The following is a 19,176-nucleotide window of genomic DNA, read 5'->3' as shown; positions in this document are numbered from 1 at the left end:
CTGAAATACTTCATGAAAATTTTCAACTTTTTTGAAGCCGAAATCTTTTCATGAAAATTTTCAACTTTTTTGAAGCTGAAATACTTAATAATAATGTTCGACTTTTTTGAAGCCGAAATCCTGTCGTGAAAATTTTCAACTCTTTTGAAGCCGAAATCTTTTCATAAAAATTTTCAACTTTTTTGAAGCCGAAATCTTTTCATGAAAATTTTCAACTTTTTTGAAGCTGAAATACTTCATGAAAATGTTCGACTTTTTTAACGCCAAAATCCTGTCGTGAAAATTTTAAACTTTTTTGAATTTGAAATACTTCATGAAAATGTTCGACTTTTTTAACGCCGAAATCCTGTCGTGAAAATTTTCAACTTTTTTGAATCTGAAATACTTCATGAAAATTTTCAACTTTTTTGAAGCCGAAATACTTCATGAAAATGTTCGACTTTTTTAAAGCCGAAATCCTGTCGTGAAAATTTTCAACTTTTTTGAATCCGAAATACTTCATGAAAATTTTATACTTTTTTGAAGCCGAAATCTTTTCATGAAAATTTTCAACTTTTTTGAATCTGAAATACTTCATGAAAATGTTCAACTTTTTTAACGCCGAAATCCTGTCGTGAAAATTTTCAACTTTTTTGAATCTGAAATACTTCATGAAAATTTTCAACTTTTTTGAATCCGAAATCTTTTCATGAAAATTTTCAACTTTTTTGAAGCTGAAATACTTAATAAAAATGTTCGACTTTTTTGAAGCCGAAATCCTGTCGTGAAAATTTTCAACTCTTTTGAAGCCGAAATCTTTTCATAAAAATTTTCAACTTTTTTGAAGCCGAAATCTTTTCATGAAAATTTTCAACTTTTTTGAATCCGAAATACTTCATGAAAATGTTCGACTTTTTTAAAGCCGAAATCCTGTCGTGAAAATTTTCAACTTTTTTGAATCCGAAATACTTCATGAAAATGTTCGACTTTTTTAAAGCCGAAATCCTGTCGTGAAAATTTTCAACTTTTTTGGAGCCGAAATCTTTTCATGAAAATTTTCAACTTTTTTGAAGCCGAAATCTTTTCATGAAAATTTTCAACTTTTTTGAAGCTGAAATACTTCATGAAAATGTTCGACTTTTTTAACGCCAAAATCCTGTCGTGAAAATTTTCAACTTTTTTGAATTTGAAATACTTCATGAAAATGTTCGACTTTTTTAACGCCGAAATCCTGTCGTGAAAATTTTCAACTTTTTTGAATCTGAAATACTTCATGAAAATTTTCAACTTTTTTGAAGCCGAAATACTTCATGAAAATGTTCGACTTTTTTAAAGTCGAAATCCTGTCGTGAAAATTTTCAACTCTTTTGAAGCCGAAATCTTTTCATGAAAATTTTCAACTTTTTTGAAGCCGAAATCTTTTCATGAAAATTGTAAACTTTTTTGAATCTGAAATACTTCATGAAAATGTTCGACTTTTTTAACGCCGAAATCCTGCCGTGAAAATTTTCAACTTTTTTGAATCCGAAATACTTCATGAAAATTTTCAACTTTTTTGAAGCCGAAATCTTTTCATGAAAATTTTCAACTTTTTTGAAGCTGAAATACTTAATAAAAATGTTCGACTTTTTTAAAGCCGAAATCCTGTCGTGAAAATTTTCAACTTTTTTGAAGCCGAAATCTTTTCATGAAAATTTTGAACTTTTTTGAAGCCGAAATCCTGTCGTGAAAATTTTCAACTCTTTTGAAGCCGAAATCTTTTCATGAAAATTTTCAACTTTTTTGAAGCCGAAATCTTTTCATGAAAATTGTAAACTTTTTTGAATCTGAAATACTTCATGAAAATGTTCGACTTTTTTAAAGTCGAAATCCTGTCGTGAAAATTTTCAACTCTTTTGAAGCCGAAATCTTTTCATGAAAATTTTTAACTTTTTTGAAGCCGAAATCTTTTCATGAAAATTTTCAACTTTTTTGAAGCTGAAATACTTCATGAAAATGTTCGACTTTTTTAAAGCCGAAAACCTGTCGTGAAAATTTTCAACTTTTTTGAAGCTGAAATACTTCATGAAAATGTTCGACTTTTTTAACGCCAAAATCCTGTCGTGAAAATTTTAAACTTTTTTGAATTTGAAATAATTCATGAAAATGTTCGACTTTTTTAACGCCGAAATCCTGTCGTGAAAATTTTCAACTTTTTTGAATCTGAAATACTTCATGAAAATTTTCAACTTTTTTGAAGCCGAAATACTTCATGAAAATGTTCGACTTTTTTAAAGTCGAAATCCTGTCGTGAAAATTTTCAACTCTTTTGAAGCCAAAATCTTTTCATGAAAATTTTCAACTTTTTTGAAGCCGAAATCTTTTAATGAAAATTTTTAACTTTTTTGAAGCTGAAATACTTCATGAAAATGTTCGACTTTTTTAAAGCCGAAATCCTGTCGTGAAAATTTTCAACTTTTTTGAATCCGAAATACTTCATGAAAATTTTATACTTTTTTGAAGCCGAAATCTTTTCATGAAAATTTTCAACTTTTTTGAATCTGAAATACTTCATGAAAATGTTCAACTTTTTTAACGCCGAAATCCTGTCGTGAAAATTTTCAACTTTTTTGAATCTGAAATACTTCATGAAAATTTTCAACTTTTTTGAATCCGAAATCTTTTCATGAAAATTTTCAACTTTTTTGAAGCTGAAATACTTAATAAAAATGTTCGACTTTTTTGAAGCCGAAATCCTGTCGTGAAAATTTTCAACTCTTTTGAAGCCGAAATCTTTTCATAAAAATTTTCAACTTTTTTGAAGCCGAAATCTTTTCATGAAAATTTTCAACTTTTTTGAATCCGAAATACTTCATGAAAATGTTCGACTTTTTTAAAGCCGAAATCCTGTCGTGAAAATTTTCAACTTTTTTGAATCCGAAATACTTCATGAAAATGTTCGACTTTTTTAAAGCCGAAATCCTGTCGTGAAAATTTTCAACTTTTTTGGAGCCGAAATCTTTTCATGAAAATTTTCAACTTTTTTGAAGCCGAAATCTTTTCATGAAAATTTTCAACTTTTTTGAAGCTGAAATACTTCATGAAAATGTTCGACTTTTTTAACGCCAAAATCCTGTCGTGAAAATTTTCAACTTTTTTGAATTTGAAATACTTCATGAAAATGTTCGACTTTTTTAACGCCGAAATCCTGTCGTGAAAATTTTCAACTTTTTTGAATCTGAAATACTTCATGAAAATTTTCAACTTTTTTGAAGCCGAAATACTTCATGAAAATGTTCGACTTTTTTAAAGTCGAAATCCTGTCGTGAAAATTTTCAACTCTTTTGAAGCCGAAATCTTTTCATGAAAATTTTCAACTTTTTTGAAGCCGAAATCTTTTCATGAAAATTGTAAACTTTTTTGAATCTGAAATACTTCATGAAAATGTTCGACTTTTTTAACGCCGAAATCCTGCCGTGAAAATTTTCAACTTTTTTGAATCCGAAATACTTCATGAAAATTTTCAACTTTTTTGAAGCCGAAATCTTTTCATGAAAATTTTCAACTTTTTTGAAGCTGAAATACTTAATAAAAATGTTCGACTTTTTTAAAGCCGAAATCCTGTCGTGAAAATTTTCAACTTTTTTGAAGCCGAAATCTTTTCATGAAAATTTTGAACTTTTTTGAAGCCGAAATCCTGTCGTGAAAATTTTCAACTCTTTTGAAGCCGAAATCTTTTCATGAAAATTTTCAACTTTTTTGAAGCCGAAATCTTTTCATGAAAATTGTAAACTTTTTTGAATCTGAAATACTTCATGAAAATGTTCGACTTTTTTAAAGTCGAAATCCTGTCGTGAAAATTTTCAACTCTTTTGAAGCCGAAATCTTTTCATGAAAATTTTTAACTTTTTTGAAGCCGAAATCTTTTCATGAAAATTTTCAACTTTTTTGAAGCTGAAATACTTCATGAAAATGTTCGACTTTTTTAAAGCCGAAAACCTGTCGTGAAAATTTTCAACTTTTTTGAAGCTGAAATACTTCATGAAAATGTTCGACTTTTTTAACGCCAAAATCCTGTCGTGAAAATTTTAAACTTTTTTGAATTTGAAATAATTCATGAAAATGTTCGACTTTTTTAACGCCGAAATCCTGTCGTGAAAATTTTCAACTTTTTTGAATCTGAAATACTTCATGAAAATTTTCAACTTTTTTGAAGCCGAAATACTTCATGAAAATGTTCGACTTTTTTAAAGTCGAAATCCTGTCGTGAAAATTTTCAACTCTTTTGAAGCCAAAATCTTTTCATGAAAATTTTCAACTTTTTTGAAGCCGAAATCTTTTAATGAAAATTTTTAACTTTTTTGAAGCTGAAATACTTCATGAAAATGTTCGACTTTTTTAAAGCCGAAATCCTGTCGTGAAAATTTTCAACTTTTTTGAATCCGAAATACTTCATGAAAATTTTATACTTTTTTGAAGCCGAAATCTTTTCATGAAAATTTTCAACTTTTTTGAATCTGAAATACTTCATGAAAATGTTCAACTTTTTTAACGCCGAAATCCTGTCGTGAAAATTTTCAACTTTTTTGAATCTGAAATACTTCATGAAAATTTTCAACTTTTTTGAAGCCGAAATCTTTTCATGAAAATTTTCAACTTTTTTGAAGCTGAAATACTTAATAATAATGTTCGACTTTTTTGAAGCCGAAATCCTGTCGTGAAAATTTTCAACTCTTTTGAAGCCGAAATCTTTTCATAAAAATTTTCAACTTTTTTGAAGCCGAAATCTTTTCATGAAAATTTTCAACTTTTTTGAATCCGAAATACTTCATGAAAATGTTCGACTTTTTTAAAGCCGAAATCCTGTCGTGAAAATTTTCAACTTTTTTGAATCCGAAATACTTCATGAAAATGTTCGACTTTTTTAAAGCCGAAATCCTGTCGTGAAAATTTTCAACTTTTTTGAATCCGAAATACTTAATGAAAATTTTCAACTTTTTTGAAGCCGAAATCTTTTCATGAAAATTTTCAACTTTTTTGAAGCTGAAATACTTAATAAAAATGTTCGACTTTTTTAAAGCCGAAATCCTGTCGTGAAAATTTTCAACTTTTTTGAAGCCGAAATCTTTTCATGAAAATTTTGAACTTTTTTGAAGCCGAAATCCTGTCGTGAAAATTTTCAACTCTTTTGAAGCCGAAATCTTTTCATAAAAATTTTCAACTTTTTTGAAGCCGAAATCTTTTCATGAAAATTTTCAACTTTTTTGAAGCTGAAATACTTCATGAAAATGTTCGACTTTTTTAACGCCGAAATCCTGTCGTGAAAATTTTCAACTTTTTTGAATCCGAAATACTTCATGAAAATTTTATACTTTTTTGAAGCCGAAATCTTTTCATGAAAATTTTCAACTTTTTTGAATCTGAAATACTTCATGAAAATGTTCAACTTTTTTAACGCCGAAATCCTGTCGTGAAAATTTTCAACTTTTTTGAATCTGAAATACTTCATGAAAATTTTCAACTTTTTTGAATCCGAAATCTTTTCATGAAAATTTTCAACTTTTTTGAAGCTGAAATACTTAATAAAAATTTTCGACTTTTTTGAAGCCGAAATCCTGTCGTGAAAATTTTCAACTCTTTTGAAGCCGAAATCTTTTCATAAAAATTTTCAACTTTTTTGAAGCCGAAATCTTTTCATGAAAATTTTCAACTTTTTTGAATCCGAAATACTTCATGAAAATGTTCGACTTTTTTAAAGCCGAAATCCTGTCGTGAAAATTTTCAACTTTTTTGAATCCGAAATACTTCATGAAAATGTTCGACTTTTTTAAAGCCGAAATCCTGTCGTGAAAATTTTCAACTTTTTTGAAGCCGAAATCTTTTCATGAAAATTTTCAACTTTTTTGAATCCGAAATACTTCATGAAAATGTTCGACTTTTTTAAAGCCGAAATCCTGTCGTGAAAATTTTCAACTTTTTTGAATCCGAAATACTTCATGAAAATGTTCGACTTTTTTAAAGCCGAAATCCTGTCGTGAAAATTTTCAACTTTTTTGAAGCCGAAATCTTTTCATGAAAATTTTCAACTTTTTTGAAGCCGAAATCTTTTCATGAAAATTTTCAACTTTTTTGAAGCTGAAATACTTCATGAAAATGTTCGACTTTTTTAACGCCAAAATCCTGTCGTGAAAATTTTCAACTTTTTTGAATTTGAAATACTTCATGAAAATGTTCGACTTTTTTAACGCCGAAATCCTGTCGTGAAAATTTTCAACTTTTTTGAATCTGAAATACTTCATGAAAATTTTCAACTTTTTTGAAGCCGAAATACTTCATGAAAATGTTCGACTTTTTTAAAGTCGAAATCCTGTCGTGAAAATTTTCAACTCTTTTGAAGCCGAAATCTTTTCATGAAAATTTTCAACTTTTTTGAAGCCGAAATCTTTTCATGAAAATTGTAAACTTTTTTGAATCTGAAATACTTCATGAAAATGTTCGACTTTTTTAACGCCGAAATCCTGCCGTGAAAATTTTCAACTTTTTTGAATCCGAAATACTTCATGAAAATTTTCAACTTTTTTGAAGCCGAAATCTTTTCATGAAAATTTTCAACTTTTTTGAAGCTGAAATACTTAATAAAAATGTTCGACTTTTTTAAAGCCGAAATCCTGTCGTGAAAATTTTCAACTTTTTTGAAGCCGAAATCTTTTCATGAAAATTTTGAACTTTTTTGAAGCCGAAATCCTGTCGTGAAAATTTTCAACTCTTTTGAAGCCGAAATCTTTTCATGAAAATTTTCAACTTTTTTGAAGCCGAAATCTTTTCATGAAAATTGTAAACTTTTTTGAATCTGAAATACTTCATGAAAATGTTCGACTTTTTTAAAGTCGAAATCCTGTCGTGAAAATTTTCAACTCTTTTGAAGCCGAAATCTTTTCATGAAAATTTTTAACTTTTTTGAAGCCGAAATCTTTTCATGAAAATTTTCAACTTTTTTGAAGCTGAAATACTTCATGAAAATGTTCGACTTTTTTAAAGCCGAAAACCTGTCGTGAAAATTTTCAACTTTTTTGAAGCTGAAATACTTCATGAAAATGTTCGACTTTTTTAACGCCAAAATCCTGTCGTGAAAATTTTAAACTTTTTTGAATTTGAAATAATTCATGAAAATGTTCGACTTTTTTAACGCCGAAATCCTGTCGTGAAAATTTTCAACTTTTTTGAATCTGAAATACTTCATGAAAATTTTCAACTTTTTTGAAGCCGAAATACTTCATGAAAATGTTCGACTTTTTTAAAGTCGAAATCCTGTCGTGAAAATTTTCAACTCTTTTGAAGCCAAAATCTTTTCATGAAAATTTTTAACTTTTTTGAAGCCGAAATCTTTTAATGAAAATTTTTAACTTTTTTGAAGCTGAAATACTTCATGAAAATGTTCGACTTTTTTAAAGCCGAAATCCTGTCGTGAAAATTTTCAACTTTTTTGAATCCGAAATACTTCATGAAAATTTTATACTTTTTTGAAGCCGAAATCTTTTCATGAAAATTTTCAACTTTTTTGAATCTGAAATACTTCATGAAAATGTTCAACTTTTTTAACGCCGAAATCCTGTCGTGAAAATTTTCAACTTTTTTGAATCTGAAATACTTCATGAAAATTTTCAACTTTTTTGAAGCCGAAATCTTTTCATGAAAATTTTCAACTTTTTTGAAGCTGAAATACTTAATAATAATGTTCGACTTTTTTGAAGCCGAAATCCTGTCGTGAAAATTTTCAACTCTTTTGAAGCCGAAATCTTTTCATAAAAATTTTCAACTTTTTTGAAGCCGAAATCTTTTCATGAAAATTTTCAACTTTTTTGAATCCGAAATACTTCATGAAAATGTTCGACTTTTTTAAAGCCGAAATCCTGTCGTGAAAATTTTCAACTTTTTTGAATCCGAAATACTTCATGAAAATGTTCGACTTTTTTAAAGCCGAAATCCTGTCGTGAAAATTTTCAACTTTTTTGAATCCGAAATACTTAATGAAAATTTTCAACTTTTTTGAAGCCGAAATCTTTTCATGAAAATTTTCAACTTTTTTGAAGCTGAAATACTTAATAAAAATGTTCGACTTTTTTAAAGCCGAAATCCTGTCGTGAAAATTTTCAACTTTTTTGAAGCCGAAATCTTTTCATAAAAATTTTCAACTTTTTTGAAGCCGAAATCTTTTCATGAAAATTTTCAACTTTTTTGAAGCTGAAATACTTCATGAAAATGTTCGACTTTTTTAACGCCAAAATCCTGTCGTGAAAATTTTAAACTTTTTTGAATTTGAAATACTTCATGAAAATGTTCGACTTTTTTAACGCCGAAATCCTGTCGTGAAAATTTTCAACTTTTTTGAATCTGAAATACTTCATGAAAATTTTCAACTTTTTTGAAGCCGAAATACTTCATGAAAATGTTCGACTTTTTTAAAGCCGAAATCCTGTCGTGAAAATTTTCAACTTTTTTGAATCCGAAATCTTTTCATGAAAATTTTCAACTTTTTTGAATCTGAAATACTTCATGAAAATTTTCAACTTTTTTGAAGCCGAAATACTTCATGAAAATGTTCGACTTTTTTAAAGTCGAAATCCTGTCGTGAAAATTTTCAACTCTTTTGAAGCCAAAATCTTTTCATGAAAATTTTTAACTTTTTTGAAGCCGAAATCTTTTAATGAAAATTTTTAACTTTTTTGAAGCTGAAATACTTCATGAAAATGTTCGACTTTTTTAAAGCCGAAATCCTGTCGTGAAAATTTTCAACTTTTTTGAATCCGAAATACTTCATGAAAATTTTATACTTTTTTGAAGCCGAAATCTTTTCATGAAAATTTTCAACTTTTTTGAATCTGAAATACTTCATGAAAATGTTCAACTTTTTTAACGCCGAAATCCTGTCGTGAAAATTTTCAACTTTTTTGAATCTGAAATACTTCATGAAAATTTTCAACTTTTTTGAAGCCGAAATCTTTTCATGAAAATTTTCAACTTTTTTGAAGCTGAAATACTTAATAATAATGTTCGACTTTTTTGAAGCCGAAATCCTGTCGTGAAAATTTTCAACTCTTTTGAAGCCGAAATCTTTTCATAAAAATTTTCAACTTTTTTGAAGCCGAAATCTTTTCATGAAAATTTTCAACTTTTTTGAATCCGAAATACTTCATGAAAATGTTCGACTTTTTTAAAGCCGAAATCCTGTCGTGAAAATTTTCAACTTTTTTGAATCCGAAATACTTCATGAAAATGTTCGACTTTTTTAAAGCCGAAATCCTGTCGTGAAAATTTTCAACTTTTTTGAATCCGAAATACTTAATGAAAATTTTCAACTTTTTTGAAGCCGAAATCTTTTCATGAAAATTTTCAACTTTTTTGAAGCTGAAATACTTAATAAAAATGTTCGACTTTTTTAAAGCCGAAATCCTGTCGTGAAAATTTTCAACTTTTTTGAAGCCGAAATCTTTTCATAAAAATTTTCAACTTTTTTGAAGCCGAAATCTTTTCATGAAAATTTTCAACTTTTTTGAAGCTGAAATACTTCATGAAAATGTTCGACTTTTTTAACGCCAAAATCCTGTCGTGAAAATTTTAAACTTTTTTGAATTTGAAATACTTCATGAAAATGTTCGACTTTTTTAACGCCGAAATCCTGTCGTGAAAATTTTCAACTTTTTTGAATCTGAAATACTTCATGAAAATTTTCAACTTTTTTGAAGCCGAAATACTTCATGAAAATGTTCGACTTTTTTAAAGCCGAAATCCTGTCGTGAAAATTTTCAACTTTTTTGAATCCGAAATACTTCATGAAAATTTTATACTTTTTTGAAGCCGAAATCTTTTCATGAAAATTTTCAACTTTTTTGAATCTGAAATACTTCATGAAAATGTTCAACTTTTTTAACGCCGAAATCCTGTCGTGAAAATTTTCAACTTTTTTGAATTTGAAATACTTCATGAAAATGTTCGACTTTTTTAACGCCGAAATCCTGTCGTGAAAATTTTCAACTTTTTTGAATCTGAAATACTTCATGAAAATGTTCGACTTTTTTAACGCCGAAATCCTGTCGTGAAAATTTTCAACTTTTTTGAATCTGAAATACTTCATGAAAATTTTCAACTTTTTTGAAGCCGAAATACTTCATGAAAATGTTCGACTTTTTTAAAGTCGAAATCCTGTCGTGAAAATTTTCAACTCTTTTGAAGCCGAAATCTTTTCATGAAAATTTTCAACTTTTTTGAAGCCGAAATCTTTTCATGAAAATTGTAAACTTTTTTGAATCTGAAATACTTCATGAAAATGTTCGACTTTTTTAACGCCGAAATCCTGCCGTGAAAATTTTCAACTTTTTTGAATCCGAAATACTTCATGAAAATTTTCAACTTTTTTGAAGCCGAAATCTTTTCATGAAAATTTTCAACTTTTTTGAAGCTGAAATACTTAATAAAAATGTTCGACTTTTTTAAAGCCGAAATCCTGTCGTGAAAATTTTCAACTTTTTTGAAGCCGAAATCTTTTCATGAAAATTTTGAACTTTTTTGAAGCCGAAATCCTGTCGTGAAAATTTTCAACTCTTTTGAAGCCGAAATCTTTTCATGAAAATTTTCAACTTTTTTGAAGCCGAAATCTTTTCATGAAAATTTTCAACTTTTTTGAAGCTGAAATACTTCATGAAAATGTTCGACTTTTTTAACGCCAAAATCCTGTCGTGAAAATTTTAAACTTTTTTGAATTTGAAATACTTCATGAAAATGTTCGACTTTTTTAACGCCGAAATCCTGTCGTGAAAATTTTCAACTTTTTTGAATCTGAAATACTTCATGAAAATTTTCAACTTTTTTGAAGCCGAAATACTTCATGAAAATGTTCGACTTTTTTAAAGCCGAAATCCTGTCGTGAAAATTTTCAACTTTTTTGAATCCGAAATACTTCATGAAAATTTTATACTTTTTTGAAGCCGAAATCTTTTCATGAAAATTTTCAACTTTTTTGAATCTGAAATACTTCATGAAAATGTTCAACTTTTTTAACGCCGAAATCCTGTCGTGAAAATTTTCAACTTTTTTGAATTTGAAATACTTCATGAAAATGTTCGACTTTTTTAACGCCGAAATCCTGTCGTGAAAATTTTCAACTTTTTTGAATCTGAAATACTTCATGAAAATGTTCGACTTTTTTAACGCCGAAATCCTTTCGTGAAAATTTTCAACTTTTTTGAATCTGAAATACTTCATGAAAATTTTCAACTTTTTTGAAGCCGAAATACTTCATGAAAATGTTCGACTTTTTTAAAGTCGAAATCCTGTCGTGAAAATTTTCAACTCTTTTGAAGCCGAAATCTTTTCATGAAAATTTTCAACTTTTTTGAAGCCGAAATCTTTTCATGAAAATTGTAAACTTTTTTGAATCTGAAATACTTCATGAAAATGTTCGACTTTTTTAACGCCGAAATCCTGCCGTGAAAATTTTCAACTTTTTTGAATCCGAAATACTTCATGAAAATTTTCAACTTTTTTGAAGCCGAAATCTTTTCATGAAAATTTTCAACTTTTTTGAAGCTGAAATACTTAATAAAAATGTTCGACTTTTTTAAAGCCGAAATCCTGTCGTGAAAATTTTCAACTTTTTTGAAGCCGAAATCTTTTCATGAAAATTTTGAACTTTTTTGAAGCCGAAATCCTGTCGTGAAAATTTTCAACTCTTTTGAAGCCGAAATCTTTTCATGAAAATTTTCAACTTTTTTGAAGCCGAAATCTTTTCATGAAAATTGTAAACTTTTTTGAATCTGAAATACTTCATGAAAATGTTCGACTTTTTTAAAGTCGAAATCCTGTCGTGAAAATTTTCAACTCTTTTGAAGCCGAAATCTTTTCATGAAAATTTTTAACTTTTTTGAAGCCGAAATCTTTTCATGAAAATTTTCAACTTTTTTGAAGCTGAAATACTTCATGAAAATGTTCGACTTTTTTAAAGCCGAAAACCTGTCGTGAAAATTTTCAACTTTTTTGAAGCTGAAATACTTCATGAAAATGTTCGACTTATTTAACGCCAAAATCCTGTCGTGAAAATTTTAAACTTTTTTGAATTTGAAATAATTCATGAAAATGTTCGACTTTTTTAACGCCGAAATCCTGTCGTGAAAATTTTCAACTTTTTTGAATCTGAAATACTTCATGAAAATTTTCAACTTTTTTGAAGCCGAAATACTTCATGAAAATGTTCGACTTTTTTAAAGTCGAAATCCTGTCGTGAAAATTTTCAACTCTTTTGAAGCCAAAATCTTTTCATGAAAATTTTTAACTTTTTTGAAGCCGAAATCTTTTAATGAAAATTTTTAACTTTTTTGAAGCTGAAATACTTCATGAAAATGTTCGACTTTTTTAAAGCCGAAATCCTGTCGTGAAAATTTTCAACTTTTTTGAATCCGAAATACTTCATGAAAATTTTATACTTTTTTGAAGCCGAAATCTTTTCATGAAAATTTTCAACTTTTTTGAATCTGAAATACTTCATGAAAATGTTCAACTTTTTTAACGCCGAAATCCTGTCGTGAAAATTTTCAACTTTTTTGAATCTGAAATACTTCATGAAAATTTTCAACTTTTTTGAAGCCGAAATCTTTTCATGAAAATTTTCAACTTTTTTGAAGCTGAAATACTTAATAATAATGTTCGACTTTTTTGAAGCCGAAATCCTGTCGTGAAAATTTTCAACTCTTTTGAAGCCGAAATCTTTTCATAAAAATTTTCAACTTTTTTGAAGCCGAAATCTTTTCATGAAAATTTTCAACTTTTTTGAATCCGAAATACTTCATGAAAATGTTCGACTTTTTTAAAGCCGAAATCCTGTCGTGAAAATTTTCAACTTTTTTGAATCCGAAATACTTCATGAAAATGTTCGACTTTTTTAAAGCCGAAATCCTGTCGTGAAAATTTTCAACTTTTTTGAATCCGAAATACTTAATGAAAATTTTCAACTTTTTTGAAGCCGAAATCTTTTCATGAAAATTTTCAACTTTTTTGAAGCTGAAATACTTAATAAAAATGTTCGACTTTTTTAAAGCCGAAATCCTGTCGTGAAAATTTTCAACTTTTTTGAAGCCGAAATCTTTTCATAAAAATTTTCAACTTTTTTGAAGCCGAAATCTTTTCATGAAAATTTTCAACTTTTTTGAAGCTGAAATACTTCATGAAAATGTTCGACTTTTTTAACGCCAAAATCCTGTCGTGAAAATTTTAAACTTTTTTGAATTTGAAATACTTCATGAAAATGTTCGACTTTTTTAACGCCGAAATCCTGTCGTGAAAATTTTCAACTTTTTTGAATCTGAAATACTTCATGAAAATTTTCAACTTTTTTGAAGCCGAAATACTTCATGAAAATGTTCGACTTTTTTAAAGCCGAAATCCTGTCGTGAAAATTTTCAACTTTTTTGAATCCGAAATACTTCATGAAAATTTTATACTTTTTTGAAGCCGAAATCTTTTCATGAAAATTTTCAACTTTTTTGAATCTGAAATACTTCATGAAAATGTTCAACTTTTTTAACGCCGAAATCCTGTCGTGAAAATTTTCAACTTTTTTGAATTTGAAATACTTCATGAAAATGTTCGACTTTTTTAACGCCGAAATCCTGTCGTGAAAATTTTCAACTTTTTTGAATCTGAAATACTTCATGAAAATGTTCGACTTTTTTAACGCCGAAATCCTGTCGTGAAAATTTTCAACTTTTTTGAATCTGAAATACTTCATGAAAATTTTCAACTTTTTTGAAGCCGAAATACTTCATGAAAATGTTCGACTTTTTTAAAGTCGAAATCCTGTCGTGAAAATTTTCAACTCTTTTGAAGCCGAAATCTTTTCATGAAAATTTTCAACTTTTTTGAAGCCGAAATCTTTTCATGAAAATTGTAAACTTTTTTGAATCTGAAATACTTCATGAAAATGTTCGACTTTTTTAACGCCGAAATCCTGCCGTGAAAATTTTCAACTTTTTTGAATCCGAAATACTTCATGAAAATTTTCAACTTTTTTGAAGCCGAAATCTTTTCATGAAAATTTTCAACTTTTTTGAAGCTGAAATACTTAATAAAAATGTTCGACTTTTTTAAAGCCGAAATCCTGTCGTGAAAATTTTCAACTTTTTTGAAGCCGAAATCTTTTCATGAAAATTTTGAACTTTTTTGAAGCCGAAATCCTGTCGTGAAAATTTTCAACTCTTTTGAAGCCGAAATCTTTTCATGAAAATTTTCAACTTTTTTGAAGCCGAAATCTTTTCATGAAAATTTTCAACTTTTTTGAAGCTGAAATACTTCATGAAAATGTTCGACTTTTTTAACGCCAAAATCCTGTCGTGAAAATTTTAAACTTTTTTGAATTTGAAATACTTCATGAAAATGTTCGACTTTTTTAACGCCGAAATCCTGTCGTGAAAATTTTCAACTTTTTTGAATCTGAAATACTTCATGAAAATTTTCAACTTTTTTGAAGCCGAAATACTTCATGAAAATGTTCGACTTTTTTAAAGCCGAAATCCTGTCGTGAAAATTTTCAACTTTTTTGAATCCGAAATACTTCATGAAAATTTTATACTTTTTTGAAGCCGAAATCTTTTCATGAAAATTTTCAACTTTTTTGAATCTGAAATACTTCATGAAAATGTTCAACTTTTTTAACGCCGAAATCCTGTCGTGAAAATTTTCAACTTTTTTGAATTTGAAATACTTCATGAAAATGTTCGACTTTTTTAACGCCGAAATCCTGTCGTGAAAATTTTCAACTTTTTTGAATCTGAAATACTTCATGAAAATGTTCGACTTTTTTAACGCCGAAATCCTGTCGTGAAAATTTTCAACTTTTTTGAATCTGAAATACTTCATGAAAATTTTCAACTTTTTTGAAGCCGAAATACTTCATGAAAATGTTCGACTTTTTTAAAGTCGAAATCCTGTCGTGAAAATTTTCAACTCTTTTGAAGCCGAAATCTTTTCATGAAAATTTTCAACTTTTTTGAAGCCGAAATCTTTTCATGAAAATTGTAAACTTTTTTGAATCTGAAATACTTCATGAAAATGTTCGACTTTTTTAACGCCGAAATCCTGCCGTGAAAATTTTCAACTTTTTTGAATCCGAAATACTTCATGAAAATTTTCAACTTTTTTGAAGCCGAAATCTTTTCATGAAAATTTTCAACTTTTTTGAAGCTGAAATACTTAATAAAAATGTTCGACTTTTTTAAAGCCGAAATCCTGTCGTGAAAATTTTCAACTTTTTTGAAGCCGAAATCTTTTCATGAAAATTTTGAACTTTTTTGAAGCCGAAATCCTGTCGTGAAAATTTTCAACTCTTTTGAAGCCGAAATCTTTTCATGAAAATTTTCAACTTTTTTGAAGCCGAAATCTTTTCATGAAAATTGTAAACTTTTTTGAATCTGAAATACTTCATGAAAATGTTCGACTTTTTTAAAGTCGAAATCCTGTCGTGAAAATTTTCAACTCTTTTGAAGCCGAAATCTTTTCATGAAAATTTTTAACTTTTTTGAAGCCGAAATCTTTTCATGAAAATTTTCAACTTTTTTGAAGCTGAAATACTTCATGAAAATGTTCGACTTTTTTAAAGCCGAAAACCTGTCGTGAAAATTTTCAACTTTTTTGAAGCTGAAATACTTCATGAAAATGTTCGACTTTTTTAACGCCAAAATCCTGTCGTGAAAATTTTAAACTTTTTTGAATTTGAAATAATTCATGAAAATGTTCGACTTTTTTAACGCCGAAATCCTGTCGTGAAAATTTTCAACTTTTTTGAATCTGAAATACTTCATGAAAATTTTCAACTTTTTTGAAGCCGAAATACTTCATGAAAATGTTCGACTTTTTTAAAGTCGAAATCCTGTCGTGAAAATTTTCAACTCTTTTGAAGCCAAAATCTTTTCATGAAAATTTTTAACTTTTTTGAAGCCGAAATCTTTTAATGAAAATTTTTAACTTTTTTGAAGCTGAAATACTTCATGAAAATGTTCGACTTTTTTAAAGCCGAAATCCTGTCGTGAAAATTTTCAACTTTTTTGAATCCGAAATACTTCATGAAAATTTTATACTTTTTTGAAGCCGAAATCTTTTCATGAAAATTTTCAACTTTTTTGAATCTGAAATACTTCATGAAAATTTTCAACTTTTTTAACGCCGAAATCCTGTCGTGAAAATTTTCAACTTTTTTGAATCTGAAATACTTCATGAAAATTTTCAACTTTTTTGAAGCCGAAATCTTTTCATGAAAATTTTCAACTTTTTTGAAGCTGAAATACTTAATAATAATGTTCGACTTTTTTGAAGCCGAAATCCTGTCGTGAAAATTTTCAACTCTTTTGAAGCCGAAATCTTTTCATAAAAATTTTCAACTTTTTTGAAGCCGAAATCTTTTCATGAAAATTTTCAACTTTTTTGAATCCGAAATACTTCATGAAAATGTTCGACTTTTTTAAAGCCGAAATCCTGTCGTGAAAATTTTCAACTTTTTTGAATCCGAAATACTTCATGAAAATGTTCGACTTTTTTAAAGCCGAAATCCTGTCGTGAAAATTTTCAACTTTTTTGAATCCGAAATACTTAATGAAAATTTTCAACTTTTTTGAAGCCGAAATCTTTTCATGAAAATTTTCAACTTTTTTGAAGCTGAAATACTTAATAAAAATGTTCGACTTTTTTAAAGCCGAAATCCTGTCGTGAAAATTTTCAACTTTTTTGAAGCCGAAATCTTTTCATAAAAATTTTCAACTTTTTTGAAGCCGAAATCTTTTCATGAAAATTTTCAACTTTTTTGAAGCTGAAATACTTCATGAAAATGTTCGACTTTTTTAACGCCAAAATCCTGTCGTGAAAATTTTAAACTTTTTTGAATTTGAAATACTTCATGAAAATGTTCGACTTTTTTAACGCCGAAATCCTGTCGTGAAAATTTTCAACTTTTTTGAATCTGAAATACTTCATGAAAATTTTCAACTTTTTTGAAGCCGAAATACTTCATGAAAATGTTCGACTTTTTTAAAGCCGAAATCCTGTCGTGAAAATTTTCAACTTTTTTGAATCCGAAATACTTCATGAAAATTTTATACTTTTTTGAAGCCGAAATCTTTTCATGAAAATTTTCAACTTTTTTGAATCTGAAATACTTCATGAAAATGTTCAACTTTTTTAACGCCGAAATCCTGTCGTGAAAATTTTCAACTTTTTTGAATCTGAAATACTTCATGAAAATTTTCAACTTTTTTGAATCCGAAATCTTTTCATGAAAATTTTCAACTTTTTTGAAGCTGAAATACTTAATAAAAATGTTCGACTTTTTTGAAGCCGAAATCCTGTCGTGAAAATTTTCAACTCTTTTGAAGCCGAAATCTTTTCATAAAAATTTTCAACTTTTTTGAAGCCGAAATCTTTTCATGAAAATTTTCAACTTTTTTGAATCCGAAATACTTCATGAAAATGTTCGACTTTTTTAAAGCCGAAATCCTGTCGTGAAAATTTTCAACTTTTTTGAATCCGAAATACTTCATGAAAATGTTCGACTTTTTTAAAGCCGAAATCCTGTCGTGAAAATTTTCAACTTTTTTGAAGCCGAAATCTTTTCATGAAAATTTTCAACTCTTTTGAAGCCGAAATCTTTTCATGAAAATTTTCAACTTTTTTGAAGCTGAAATACTTCATGAAAATGTTCGACTTTTTTAACGCCAAAATCCTGTCGTGAAAATTTTCAACTTTTTTGAATTTGAAATACTTCATGAAAATGTTCGACTTTTTTAACGCCGAAATCCTGTCGTGAAAATTTTCAACTTTTTTGAATCTGAAATACTTCATGAAAATTTTCAACTTTTTTGAAGCCGAAATACTTCATGAAAATGTTCGACTTTTTTAAAGTCGAAATCCTGTCGTGAAAATTTTCAACTCTTTTGAAGCCGAAATCTTTTCATGAAAATTTTCAACTTTTTTGAAGCCGAAATCTTTTCATGAAAATTGTAAACTTTTTTGAATCTGAAATACTTCATGAAAATGTTCGACTTTTTTAACGCCGAAATCCTGCCGTGAAAATTTTCAACTTTTTTGAATCCGAAATACTTCATGAAAATTTTCAACTTTTTTGAAGCCGAAATCTTTTCATGAAAATTTTCAACTTTTTTGAAGCTGAAATACTTAATAAAAATGTTCGACTTTTTTAAAGCCGAAATCCTGTCGTGAAAATTTTCAACTTTTTTGAAGCCGAAATCTTTTCATGAAAATTTTGAACTTTTTTGAAGCCGAAATCCTGTCGTGAAAATTTTCAACTCTTTTGAAGCCGAAATCTTTTCATGAAAATTTTCAACTTTTTTGAAGCCGAAATCTTTTCATGAAAATTGTAAACTTTTTTGAATCTGAAATACTTCATGAAAATGTTCGACTTTTTTAAAGTCGAAATCCTGTCGTGAAAATTTTCAACTCTTTTGAAGCCGAAATCTTTTCATGAAAATTTTTAACTTTTTTGAAGCCGAAATCTTTTCATGAAAATTTTCAACTTTTTTGAAGCTGAAATACTTCATGAAAATGTTCGACTTTTTTGAAGCCGAAATCTTTTCATGAAAATTTTCAACTTTTTTGAATCCGAAATACTTCATGAAAATGTTCGACTTTTTTAAAGCCGAAATCCTGTCGTGAAAATTTTCAACTTTTTTGAATCCGAAATACTTCATGAAAATGTTCGACTTTTTTAAAGCCGAAATCCTGTCGTGAAAATTTTCAACTTTTTTGAAGCCGAAATCTTTTCATGAAAATTTTCAACTCTTTTGAAGCCGAAATCTTTTCATGAAAATTTTCAACTTTTTTGAAGCTGAAATACTTCATGAAAATGTTCGACTTTTTTAACGCCAAAATCCTGTCGTGAAAATTTTCAACTTTTTTGAATTTGAAATACTTCATGAAAATGTTCGACTTTTTTAACGCCGAAATCCTGTCGTGAAAATTTTCAACTTTTTTGAATCTGAAATACTTCATGAAAATTTTCAACTTTTTTGAAGCCGAAATACTTCATGAAAATGTTCGACTTTTTTAAAGTCGAAATCCTGTCGTGAAAATTTTCAACTCTTTTGAAGCCGAAATCTTTTCATGAAAATTTTCAACTTTTTTGAAGCCGAAATCTTTTCATGAAAATTGTAAACTTTTTTGAATCTG

Source organism: Labrus mixtus, chromosome 8 (assembly GCF_963584025.1).
Source record: "Labrus mixtus chromosome 8, fLabMix1.1, whole genome shotgun sequence".
Taxonomy (NCBI): Eukaryota; Metazoa; Chordata; class Actinopteri; order Labriformes; family Labridae; genus Labrus; species Labrus mixtus.
The sequence above is the reverse complement of the archived record's forward strand: the minus strand, read 5'-3'. Positions refer to the sequence as shown.